The sequence below is a fragment of the Felis catus genome, chromosome A3 (assembly GCF_018350175.1).
Source record: "Felis catus isolate Fca126 chromosome A3, F.catus_Fca126_mat1.0, whole genome shotgun sequence".
Lineage (NCBI taxonomy): Eukaryota > Metazoa > Chordata > Mammalia > Carnivora > Felidae > Felis > Felis catus.
The window spans coordinates 95,702,501-95,715,070 of NC_058370.1; the positions used below are offsets into that span (position 1 = coordinate 95,702,501).

Below are 12,570 nucleotides of genomic sequence, written 5' to 3' on the forward strand. Positions count from 1 at the left end.
TCATGTGCCTGTTGGCCATCCGGATGTCTTCTTTAGAGAAGTGTCTATTCATGTTTTCTGCCCATTTCTTCACTGGGTTATTTGTTTTTCGGGTGTGGAGTTTGGTGAGCTCTTTATAGATTTTGGATACTAGCCCTTTGTCCGATATGTCATTTGCGAATATCTTTTCCCATTCCGTTGGTTGCCTTTTAGTTTTGTTGGTTGTTTCCTTTGCTGTGCAGAAGCTTTTTATCTTCATAAGGTCCCAGTAATTCACTTTTGCTTTTAATTCCCTTGCCTTTGAGGATGTGTCGAGTAAGAGATTGCTACGGCTGAGGTCAGAGAGGTCTTTTCCTGCTTTCTCCTCTAAGGTTTTGATGGTTTCCTGTCTCACATTTAGGTCCTTTATCCATTTGGAGTTTATTTTTGTGAATGGTGTGAGAAAGTGGTCTAGTTTCAACCTTCTGCATGTTGCTGTCCAATTCTCCCAGCACCATTTGTTAAAGAGGCTGTCTTTTTTCCATTGGATGTTCTTTCCTGCTTTGTCAAAGATGAGTTGGCCATACGTTTGTGGGTCTAGTTCTGGGGTTTCTATTCTATTCCACTGGTCTATGTGTCTGTTTTTGTGCCAATACCATGCTGTCTTGATGATGACAGCTTTGTAGTAGAGGCTAAAGTCTGGGATTGTGATGCCTCCTGCTTTGGTCTTCTTCTTCAAAATTCCTTTGGCTATTCGGGGCCTTTTGTGGTTCCATATGAATTTTAGGATTGCTTGTTCTAGTTTCGAGAAGAATGCTGGTGCAATTTTGATTGGGATTGCATGGAATGTGTAGATAGCTTTGGGTAGTATTGACATTTTGACAATATTTATTTTTCCAATCCATGAGCAGGGAATGTCTTTCCATTTCTTTAAATCTTCTTCAATTTCCTTCATAAGCTTTCTATAGTTTTCAACATACAGATCCTTTACATCTTTGGTTAGATTTATTCCTAGGTATTTTATGCTTCTTGGTGCAATTGTGAATGGGATCAGTTTCTTTATTTGTCTTTCTGTTGCTTCATTGTTAGTGTATAAGAATGCAACTGATTTCTGTATGTTGATTTTGTATCCTGCAACTTTGCTGAATTCCTGTATCAGTTCTAGTAGACTTTTGGTGGAGTCTATCGGATTTTCCATGTATAATATCATGTCATCTGCAAAAAGCGAAAGCTTGACTTCATCTTTGCCAATTTTGATGCCTTTGATTTCCTTTTGTTGTCTGATTGCTGATGCTAGAACTTCCAGCACTATGTTAAACAGCAGCGGTGAGAGTGGGCATCCTTGTCGTGTTCCTGATCTCAGGGAAAAAGCTCTCAGTTTTTCCCCATTGAGGATGATGTTAGCTGTGGGCTTTTCATAAATGGCTTTTACGATCTTTAAGTATGTTCCTTCTATCCCAACTTTCTCAAGGGTTTTTATTAAGAAAGGGTGCTGGATTTTGTCAAAGGCCTTTTCTGCATCGATTGACAGGATCATATGGTTCTTCTCTTTTTTTTTGTTAATGTGATGTATCACGTTGATTGATTTGCGAATGTTGAACCAGCCCTGCATCCCAGGAATGAATCCCACTTGATCATGGTGAATAATTCTTTTTATATGCCGTTGAATTCGATTTGCTAGTATCTTATTGAGAATTTTTGCATCCATATTCATCAGGGATATTGGCCTGTAGTTCTCTTTTTTTACTGGGTCTCTGTCTGGTTTAGGAATCAAAGTAATACTGGCTTCATAGAATGAGTCTGGAAGTTTTCCTTCCCTTTCTATTTCTTGGAATAGCTTGAGAAGGATAGGTATTATCTCTGCTTTAAACGTCTGGTAGAACTCCCCTGGGAAGCCATCTGGTCCTGGACTCTTATTTGTTGGGAGATTTTTGATAACCGATTCAATTTCTTCGCTGGGTATGGGTCTGTTCAAGCTTTCTATTTCCTCCTGATTGAGTTTTGGAAGAGTGTGGGTGTTCAGGAATTTGTCCATTTCTTCCAGGTTGTCCAATTTGTTGGCATATAATTTTTCATAGTATTCCCTGATAATTGTTTGTATCTCTGAGGGATTGGTTGTAATAATTCCATTTTCATTCATGATTTTATCTATTTGGGTCATTTCCCTTTTCTTTTTGAGAAGCCTGGCTAGAGGTTTGTCAATTTTGTTTATTTTTTCAAAAAAGCAACTCTTGGTTTCGTTGATCTGCTCTACAGTTTTTTTAGATTCTATATTGTTTACTTCTGCTCTGATCTTTATTATTTCTCTTCTTCTGCTGGGTTTAGGCTGCCTTTGCTGTTCTGCTTCTAGTTCCTTTAGGTGTGCTGTTAGATTTTGTATTTGGGATTTTTCTTGTTTCTTGAGATAGGCCTGGATTGCAATGTATTTTCCTCTCAGGACTGCCTTCGCTGCGTCCCAAAGCGTTTGGATTGTTGTATTTTCATTTTCGTTTGTTTCCATATATTTTTTAATTTCTTCTCTAATTGCCTGGTTGACCCACTCATTCGTTAGTAGGGTGTTCTTTAACCTCCATGCCTTTGGAGGTTTTCCAGACTTTTTTCTGTGGTTGATTTCAAGGTTCATAGCATTGTGGTCTGAAAGTATGCATGGTATAATTTCAATTCTTGTAAACTTATGAAGGGCTGTTTTGTGACCCAGTATATGATCTATCTTGGAGAATGTTCCATGTGCACTCGAGAAGAAAGTATATTCTGTTGCTTTGGGATGCAGAGTTCTAAATATATCTGTCAAGTCCATCTGATCCAATGTCTCATTCAGGGCCCTTGTTTCTTTATTGACCGTGTGTCTAGATGATCTGTCCATTTCTGTAAGTGGGGTGTTAAAGTCCCCTGCAATTACCACATTCTTATCAATAAGGTTGCTTATGTTTATGAGTAATTGTTTTATATATTTGGGGGCTCCGGTATTCGGCGCATAGACATTTATAATTGTTAGCTCTTCCTGATGGATAGACCCTGTAACTATTATATAATGTCCTTCTTCATCTCTTGTTACAGCCTTTAATTTAAAGTCTAGTTTGTCTGATATAAGTATGGCTACTCCAGCTTTCTTTTGGCTTCCAGTCGCATGATAAATAGTTCTCCATCCCCTCACTCTCAATCTGAAGGTGTCCTCAGGTCTAAAATGAGTCTCTTGTAGACAGCAAATAGATGGGTCTTGTTTTTTTATCCATTCTGATACCCTATGTCTTTTGGTTGGCGCATTTAATCCATTTACATTCAGTGTTATTATAGAAAGATATGGGTTTAGAGTCATTGTGATGTCTGTATGTTTTATGCTTGTAGTGATGTCTCTGGGACTTTGTCTCACAGGGTCCCCCTTAGGATCTCTTGTAGGGCTGGTTTAGTGGTGACAAATTCCTTCAGTTTTTGTTTGTTTGGGAAGACCTTTATCTCTCCTTCTATTCTAAATGACAGACTTGCTGGATAAAGGATTCTTGGCTGCATATTTTTTCTGTCTAGCACCCTGAAAATCTCGTGCCAATTCTTTCTGGCCTGCCAAGTTTCAAAAGAGAGATCAGTCACGAGTCTTATAGGTCTCCCTTTATATGTGAGGGCACGTTTACCCCTTGCTGCTTTCTGAATTTTCTCTTTATCCTTGTATTTTGCCAGTTTCACTATGATATGTCGTGCAGAAGATCGATTCAAGTTACGTCTGAAGGGAGTTCTCTGTGCCTCTTGGATTTCAATGCCTTTTTCCTTCCCCAGATCTGGGAAGTTCTCAGCTATTATTTCTTCAAGTACCCCTTCAGCACCTTTCCCTCTCTCTTCCTCCTCTGGGATACCAATTATGCGTATATTATTTCTTTTTAGTGTATCACTTAGTTCTCTAATTTTCCCCTCATACTCCTGGATTTTTTATCTCTCTTTTTCTCAGCTTCCTCTTTTTCCATAACTTTATCTTCTAGTTCACCTATTCTCTCCTCTGCCTCTCCAAGCCGAGCTGTGGTGGTTTCCATTTTGTTATGCATTTCATTTAAAACGTTTTTCAGCTCCTCGTGACTGTTCCTTAGTCCCTTGATCTCTGTAGCAAGAGATTCTCTGCTGTCCTGTATACTGTTTTCAAGCCCAGCGATTAATTTTATGACTATTATTCTAAATTCACTTTCTGTTATATTATTTAAATCCTTTTTGATCAGCTCATTAGCTGTTGTTATTTCCTGGAGATTCTTCTGAGGGGAATTCTTCTGCTTGGTCATTTTGGATAGTCCCTGGCGTGGTGAGGACCTGCAGGGCACTTCCCCTGTGCTGTGGTGTATAACTGGAGTTGGTGGGCGGGGCCGCAGTCAGACCTGATGTCTGCCCCCAGCCCACCACTGGGGCCACAGTCAGACTGGTGTGTGCCTTCTCTTCCCCTCTCCTAGGGGCAGGATTCACTGTGGGGTGGTGTGGCCCATCTGGGCTACTTGCACACTGCCAGGCTTGTGATGCTGGGGATCTGGCGTATTAGCTGGGGTGGGTAGGCAAGGTGCACGGGGGCAGGAGGGGCAGGCTTAGATCGCTTCTCCTTAGGTGATCCTCTTCAGGAGGGGCCCTGTGGCAGCGGGATGGAGTCAGATCCGCTGCGGGAGGTTTGGCTCCGCAGAAGCACAGAGTTGGGTGTTTGCGCGGAGCCAGCAAGTTCCCTGGCAGGAACTGGTTCTCTTTGGGATTTTGGCTGGGGGATGGGCGGGGGAGATGGCGCTGGCGAGCGCCTTTGTTCCCCACCAAACTGAGCTCTGTTGTCAGGGGGCTCAGCAGCTCTCCCTCCCTTTGTCCTCCAGCCTTCCCGCTTTCCAAGCAGAGCTGTTAACTTATGACCTCCCAGACGCTAAGTCGCGCTTGTTGTCGGAACACAGTCTGTCAGGCCCCTCCGCTTTTGCCAGCCAGACTCGGGGGCTCTGCTTGGCCAGCGAGCCGCCCCTCCACCCCGGCTCCCTCCCGCCAGTCCGTGGAGCGCGCACCGCCTCGCCACCCTTCCTACCCTCTTCCGTGGGCCTCTCGTCTGCGTTTGGCTCCAGCGACTCCGTTCTGCTAATCCTCTGGCGGTTTTCTGGGTTATTTAGGCAGGTGTAGGTGGAATCTAAGTGATCAGCAGGACGCGCGGTGAGCCCAGCGTCCTCCTAAGCCGCCATCTTGCCGCTTCCCTCCTAGATGACCTTTATTATGTTGAGGTGTGTTTCCTCTAAACCTACCTTGTTGATTGTTTTTATCATGAATGGATGTTGTGCTTTCTCAAATGCTTTTTCTGCATCTATTGAAATGATAAAACACATAGTTTGCAAATGCACATGGGACTTTTTCCAGAATAGCTCACATATTAGGTCACAAATCAGTCTTCAACAAATGCAAAAAGACTGAAATCATACCATGTACCTTTTCTGACCACAATGCTATGAAACTAGAAGTCAACCATAAGAAAAAAATTGGAAAAACCACAAATACATGGGGAGTAAACAGCACACTACTGAATAATGAGTGGGTCAGCCAGGAAATATAAGAAATATAAAAATACACAGAAACAAATGAAAATAAAAACACAATGGTTCACAACCTGTGGGATGCAGGAAAAGCAGTCCTAAGAGGGGCGTAAATAGCAATATAAGCCTATTGCTTAAAAAGCAAGAAAAATCTCAGATAAACAACCTAATCTTACACCTAAAGGCACTAGGAAAAGAACAAACAAAGCATAAAGCCAGAAGAAGGAAGGAAATAATAAAGTTTAGAGCAGAAATAAATGGTGTAGAAACTAAAACAGAAACAAAAACATAAACCAGTAGAACAGGTCAATAAAACCAGGAGTTTGTTCTTTGAAAAAATTAATAAAATTGATAAACCTTTAGCCAGACCTATCTAATATTAAAAAAGAAAAGAGAAAGTATCCGAATAAATAAAATTACAAATGAGAGAGGAGAAATAATAACACCACGGAAATACAATTATAAGACAATATTATGTAAAATTATATGCCAACAAATTGGACAACCTGAAAGAAATGGATAAATTCCTAGAAACATATACACCAAAAGTGAAACAGGAAGAAATAGAAAACTTGAATAGACCAGTAACCAGCAAAGATATTGAATCAGTAATCAAAAAATTCCCAACAAACAGAATTCCAGGGCCAGATGGCTTTACAGGCAAATCCTACCAAACATTTAAAGAAGAGGTAATACCTATTCTTTTCAAAACTATACCAAAAACTTTAAAAAGAAGGAAAAGTTTCAAATTCATTCCTTGAGGCCAGCATTACCTGATACTGAAACCAGGTAAAGACTCCACTTAAAAAGAGAACTTACAGGCCAATATCCCTGATGAATATGGATGCAAAATTTTTCAATAAAATACTAGCAAACCAAATTCAACAATACATTAAAAAAATCATTCACCACAATCAAGTGGGATTTATTCCTGGGTTGCCAGAATGGTTCAATATTCACAAATCAATCAATGTACCACATTAATAAAAGAAGGGATAAGAAAATCATAACTTTCAGTGAATAGTTATGAAACAAAATATATTTCTTGAAAATATATGTAATGGAGGTGGCAATTATGACATTTTGTTTAAGATGATTATCCCTTTTTATAGCACACCAGAAGTTTTTATACCTCAGAACAGTGTACTTTAATAAGATGCAAAATGAGTGAGAATCTTGCCTTTCTTTTGTAAAATTGGGAAATGGTAAGCATGAAAGTGAAGGAGAAAACGGAGAATTTAAACAGTGGGAATATCTCTAACAAACTAAGTTTGGTTAAGAATATGTATGTAGAGAGTTTAAGGATCTTGAAGTTGTTCCTTTAAATTTTTTTTAATGTTTTTATTTTTGAGAGAGAGAGAGAGAGGGAGAGAGTGAGTGAGTATGAGCTGGGCAGGGGCAGAGAGAGAGGGAGACAGAATCCACAAAGCAAGCTCCAGGCTCTGAGCTGTCAGCACAGAGCATGACGCGGGGCTTGAACCCGTGAACCACGGGATCAAGACTTGAGTCCAGGTCTGACGCCCAAACGATTGAACCACCCAGGTGCCCCTGGAAGCTATTCCTTTAAAATTTGTACTCCTTGATCAGCATTGTATCTTTGGGGCCCATGTTCTTGTCCCTGCTTGAAAATCCTCTCCTCTAGGACAAAAGTGCAAGTGAATTAAAGTGCTGATGTATGCAAATGCTTTGGTTAAAAAAATGAAGTTAAGAGTTTCTCTGTAATAATGGCATTCTCACTTGCTTTCTGATGTGATTTCGTATGTCATGGGGATCTATGGATAACTTCCAGTATATCTATCTGAGTCACTATTTCATATATGCTTTCCAGTACATGTCAATATTAATATTCTATTGATACTTGCTTGTTATTTAGGATTTATTGTTAGTTATTAATTATTAAGCTGATTGTAGTGATTAAAAAAATAGTTGGCTTGCCAAAGCTTTAGTATGCCTTTGGAATGGATGGTGCACGTGGATATCATGTGAATAAGGTCCTCATCTTCTGTGTCCTAGCGGACTTACATTGCATCAAATTTTATTTTATACCCCGATTAAGAACTGTGTGATATCAATTTGTGTAGGCTCCAAGTTGATTTTCTACCAGATGGAATTTCAACCTGAGGAAGTAATGAGTGTTTGTTAATCAAAATGGGGCAAATATCTAGGCCTTCTCGGTAACTCATGAGTATTATCTTAGTCTCTATGAAAAAATAGGAGTGTATTTCTAAATCGTAATACATGGTTAAAATATACAATAGCAAGAATCATAGTTCCACTTGTTCCTAATTTGGGGTGTTTTTTTTATCTTAGATCTTAACATGGATACACAAGAGATTATGGCTCACTTGGTTCTGAAAATGTACTTACAAGTGGAGATAGTTCAGCTTCATAAAACAAGGAGAATAAATATGATTGGGGAAATGTCCATAAACCAGATGCAATTTCTGAAAAAGTTTATTCTTATTCTTAAGACACACACACACACACACACACACACACACACACACATACACACACACATTAAGAATTTGACTTCAGTTTAAACAAAAGTGCCAGTACGCAATGAAAAATCTTTTTTAAATGTTTATTCATTTTTGAGAGAGAGAGAGAGAGAGAGAGAGTGTGTGTGTGTGTGTGTGTGTGTGTGTGTGTGCAAGAGGAGGAGGGACAGAGAGAGAGGGAGACACAGAATCAGAAGCAGACTCCAGGCTCTAAGCTGCCAGCACAGAGCCCTACGCAGGTTTGGAACTCACGAATTGCAAGATCATGACCTGAGCCAAAGTCGGATGCTTAACTGACTGAGCCACCCAGGTGCCCCAAGAAAGTCATTTTTAAAGTAATGATATGACATGTGCACAACCACAAGGATACACCAGGATGAGCATCTGTGATGTACAAGGATATGCAACAGATAGATTCAGGAGGCCTGGCCTGAATCCCAACTCTGTTATTTATTATTGTGTGTTACCTGTTGGGGAAATATAATTTAAAAATAAAATCTTCTCCGAACCCAGAAAACATCTCCACAAAGGTAGAAGAAAAATAAAATAGTCTTATTATTGTTAAAGCATTGAACCAGAATGTTCTGCACATCATAGACATTCCTCTAAGAGACTGATGAAGCAAAAAGTACTCTCACACCTTCACGTAGCCAGCCAGGTACCACGTGTTCCATCCATGTTCTCAGGATAAATAATAACTAGTTCTCAAGTGAGACAACTGGGCAGCACCATTTGTCACACATGGTTCATTCTGGAGTCACCAGGTGGTTGGGATGATATCTGTGTGTTGTGTTAACTTACTGGCTTTAGCAAAAGAACAGAGTCATATCTTTATGACATGAGGTAGTTTTGCAATCTGGAGAGAGGAAGTTGTTGCAGTTAGGCTCCTACCCTATCACAGAAACTGGAAAATCAGGGCTGTATTTTTTTTAATGTTTATTTATTTTTGACAGAGAGAGAGACAGAGTGCCAGCAGGGGAGAGGCAGAGAGAGAGAGAGAGAGGGAGACACAGAATCTGAAGCAGGCTCCAGGCTCTGAGATGTCAGCACAGAGCTGGCCACTGGGCTCAAACTCACAGACCACAAGATCCTTGCCTGAGCTGAAATAAGACACTTAACTGACTGAGCCACCCATGTGCTCCAGGATTGTATCTGTTTTAATGATTACAATACAAAAGGTCGTTCCCAGGTCCTTGAAAAAGGCACTTCTGGATTGTAAAGCTGAGGGAGTCTCTTTTAACTTTTAAAATGATTTATACACATTTCAAAAATTTTTTTTTCAACGTTTATTTATTTTTGGGACAGAGAGAGACAGAGCATGAATGGGGGGAGGGGCAGAGAGAGAGGGAGACACAGAATCGGAAACAGGCTCCAGGCTCCGAGCCATCAGCCCAGAGCCTGACGCGGGGCTCGAACTCACGGACCGCGAGATCGTGACCTGGCTGAAGTCGGACGCTTAACCGACTGCGCCACCCAGGCGCCCCATAATGATTTATACACATTTCAAAGACACACACACACACACACACACACACACACACACACACAGAAAAAAGAAATCGCAATTACTAAAGTTTTCTAAAGTAAATGCTCTAATAAAAAAAAAAGAAGGAGGGGAGGAGTCTCCTCCCTATTTCCAACCGGGAGAATTTTTGTCATTTTTTTTTTAGTATTGTATTTAAGATCACACACTTTAGGGGTTAACTCAACCTCCCTGCATCTATTATCTCATCTAGAGGAGAGGAGTGATAACAGCAACCTTTCCTCCACCTCACAAAGGGCTTCATTGAAGGAACTGTACAAAATTTCCTTGTCATTTTAAATGCTGAAATTAGTAGAAATTGCATATCTTTACTGGTATTAGACTTATATGAAAGCAGTGTATCTAATATTTAAATGGGAACACACATTTTTTTTTTTAATTTTTTTTTTCAACGTTTATTCATTTTTGGGACAGAGAGAGACAGAGCATGAACGGGGGAGGGGCAGAGAGAGAGGGAGACACAGAATCGGAAACAGGCTCCAGGCTCTGAGCCATCAGCCCAGAGCCCGACGCGGGGCTCGAACTCCCGGACCGCGAGATCGTGACCTGGCTGAAGTCGGACGCTTAACCGACTGCGCCACCCAGGCGCCCCGGAACACACATTTTTAAAGAGTTTCCCCGTTTGTGATAAAAATATGTCAGCCTCGCATTTGTGGTGAGCACTTAATCTCTCCCTTCATGTCTTATCCATAAAATTAGTTTTTATAAATTTGTCTACCGGTTCCCCTGTAACAGTATGCTCAAGTTCCATTTAACTGTTAAAAAAAATATACATCACAGTAAATCCAAAGCTGGTTTAACCTCTACTAAGTTAGTCACCAGGATAAACATATTTCTATTGAAATATATTTAAAAACATATATTCTAGGGGCACCTGGGTGGCTCAGTCCCTTGAGTGTCCAGTTCTTGATTTCAGCTCAGGTCATTCTTCCAGGATCATGAGATAAGACCCCAAGTCAGGCTCTGCGCTGAGTGTGGAGCCTGTTTGAGATTCTGTCTCTTTCCCTCTGCCCCTCTTCCCCAATTTGTACTCTTTCTAAAGTAAAAATTAAATTAAATTAAAAATTAAGAAAAAATATATATCCTAAGTAATTATTTTGCTTTAAAAACGCTGCAAAATACATTTCAATACAACAGTTAACATAAGTAGAAGAAAAAAGTTAGATATGATGAAGAACAAGCAAAGGCATGTTTTATTTCCTGGCAAGTGCTTTTAAAAAAACAAAATGTAAAAAAAAAAAAAAAAAAAAAAAAAAAAAAAAAAAGAAAAAAAACTGATGCCATTACTTGAATCCAGAATTACTTTAATTTGACATATTTAACATGTCATGAGATAAAATATGAACAAAGCAAAAATGACTAACAGTAACTCCACAATAATGCCAAGTAAAGAATTCCACTGAATAGTCAGAGTCTCAGGCAGATCATGGGCTTTTCCTTATATTCTTAAGTGTAGCCAGTCCAGGGAAGCACAGCGCTGTGTTTGGCTGTGTTCTTTGGACACCGAACTCCTCACCTGGTTATTTAATCACTGGCAGGACCAAAATTATATAAAGAAGAGCTATGCCAAATCAAAGTTACCTTCTCCCATTTTCATGGGGAGTTCTGTACTGCCACATTTTTAATGGCAATCCAGCCAAATGGGTAGGTATGCGCACCAATAAATTATGTGGCTAGTAGGATTCTGGCAATTACAATGCAAGTTAGAAATTATTCAGAATGGAATAAAATATTTAAAAAGTCTGTTATAAATCTTAGCCAGGAAATAAATTTTCATGAGACCAGTGATTAACCCAATAGCAAAATGGAATTTATATCAACCATTCATTAATCCCATTTCCCTTCTCCCAACACCATTAATTAAGTGTCTGCTCAATTCCCATTCCTGTGCTCTACTTGTGTCGCTTACCCAATTACAGCTAATTTTCTTGCGTGCAACGGGAGTGGTAATAGCCTCTAACGGGTGTTGAAATGTGGTTCCCCGGCCGCTTACTACAGTGTGTCATCCTTGAATATTCCATAGCGTGTTTTCTAGCTCTGTTTCTAAAACCAAATTTGTCAGGGGAGGATTGAGTTGGATACAATAAGTGGCTGGTTTCCTTCCTTTCCGTTCCTCTGAGACCCTTATCTGATTTACGTTTTGCCTCAGGAGAAAGCTGTACCATTGAGATCGCTAAAAATAACTGTCCCCCTGTCTTGCTGTTTTACCTATGACTCTCTGGAAAAAGAAGCTTTGGAAAAATAAACTTTTGATGACGTGTTTTAGAAGTTGCAGCTACCTGATCACTTCAAGTTCAATGGGGAGAGTCAATATAATATTTTTTTTTAATTGAAGCTTCTGTTGCGCAATGCTCCTCTGTCTTCATTCTCTCTCTTTGTAAAAAGGTTTATGAAAAAGCAGATGGTGACGCCTACAAAATTATAAACTCCGCCTTGTTTCAGTTGTTCCTGAAGATATAGGTGTAAGTTTAGTATTTGCATCCTAACATTTAGCCTCCCTTGGACTTCTATCTTATTATGTGAGATAAACGAAACCAATCTTTTGTTTTCTGACTGACCCTTACACGGGTAGCTTCTAATAATTTACTTGATTAAGTATCCTTTCCCTGACATTCCCCACCTATTCTACCCTCCCCCTCCCCTTAACATAATTGATGACCTGTAAATAAACACTTAAAATTGTTAGTCAAGCCCACTACTTAAAATAAGCCCATAGAGAATCCTTTTGTGAAGCAAATAATCCTTTTATAATCACCTCTGCTTCCTCTGCTCTGATTTTAGTCTGTCAGCCTTTTCTTAAAGCTGAAAGTGTTTTATCTTCTGGAAGCAAGTGAAAGATTCCCCTGATGTAATAAAGTGGAGCTTCAGAAGGGAAAGTAGGGAAGAACTCTGGTTTATGATCAGTCATGGGGTTAAGTGCAACAATAATGGTTTGATTTCAAGGGTTTGGCTTGAGCATGTGGTAACACACTGTGATCCCAAGTCGTTGTGGGTTTTAGCCTCTTTATGGCATCAGTTTTTTCCTCTGATCTGCATGCATGGCCTTTTA

General features: G+C 39.9%; 1 protein-coding gene across 6 annotated transcripts in view; it reads left to right on the top strand.

The window, feature by feature from the left end:
• CTNNA2 (catenin alpha 2) overlaps nt 1-12,570 on the top strand; it is a 1,116,872-nt gene that overhangs the window by 805,551 nt on the left and 298,751 nt on the right. The window lies entirely within an intron of this gene.